Raw genomic sequence first — 725 nt, 5'->3', positions numbered from 1 at the left:
TTTCATTTGCTTGCTTAAAAAGGCATGTTGAACCGTTTTTTTTTTTGTTGTTGCTTTTCATGACCTATCTGCTTTCACCTGTATGTTGCTAGCTCCACCGCCAGATCACCCTACATATGTGTACATACGTTTGCAAAGTATTGGATGTCCTCCACAGTTTCACTGGATGTAATCATTGTTTTAATTGCAGGGAGTCCAAGAAATCCAACCCTGGTTCCTGTAACAACCCTAAAAAGTAAATCTGTCGTGTATTATTGAAGATTTCTAATGTTGATTTGCTCTCTCTAGTTCACACTTTAACTTCTATTTCAAATTCACACAAAGAGACACTCCTTCAAACTGATCCCAATTCACAGATATACACATATTAGATATTTATATCACGGATGACACCAAGTTTACACATTAAGTAATATTTACTTTCTTTCTCCCTTGTAGATAAATTGTCACTGACAATGAAGCCACCAATTCAGAAAGACCTTTTTGTTAATGATAAAATTGTCTTGCAAGCTGTTGTTTCTGGAGATGTAAGAAATACAGTGCAAGACACTTCAGTATCATGTAAAGTGAAGGATGAACGTGTGCCCAATGAAAATATCACAACAGGGAATGTTGAATTTTCTACTGACACTTCACAGTTTATAAGAATTCACAATGTCATCGTTAATACAAAGAAATGGTTTGATGTTGAAATAGTCACCTGCACCATCAGTGACATAAATAAC

At 35.3% G+C, this 725-nt stretch overlaps 1 long non-coding RNA gene across 1 annotated transcript; it reads left to right on the top strand.

Annotated features, from left to right (window-relative positions):
- Positions 1-30: 30 nt before the first annotated feature.
- LOC107682385 (uncharacterized) lies at positions 31-724 on the top strand. Its single transcript, XR_001633473.1, has 2 exons — positions 31-235; positions 439-724. It is a non-coding gene; the product is annotated as an uncharacterized LOC107682385 (long non-coding RNA).
- The last annotated feature ends 1 nt before the right edge of the window (position 725 follows it).

This window comes from Sinocyclocheilus anshuiensis, unplaced genomic scaffold, assembly GCF_001515605.1.
Source record: "Sinocyclocheilus anshuiensis isolate Anshui unplaced genomic scaffold, SAMN03320099.WGS_v1.1 C32145990, whole genome shotgun sequence".
NCBI lineage: Eukaryota > Metazoa > Chordata > Actinopteri > Cypriniformes > Cyprinidae > Sinocyclocheilus > Sinocyclocheilus anshuiensis.
Note: the sequence above shows the minus strand (reverse complement) of the source record. Positions and strands in the feature narration are given on the sequence as shown.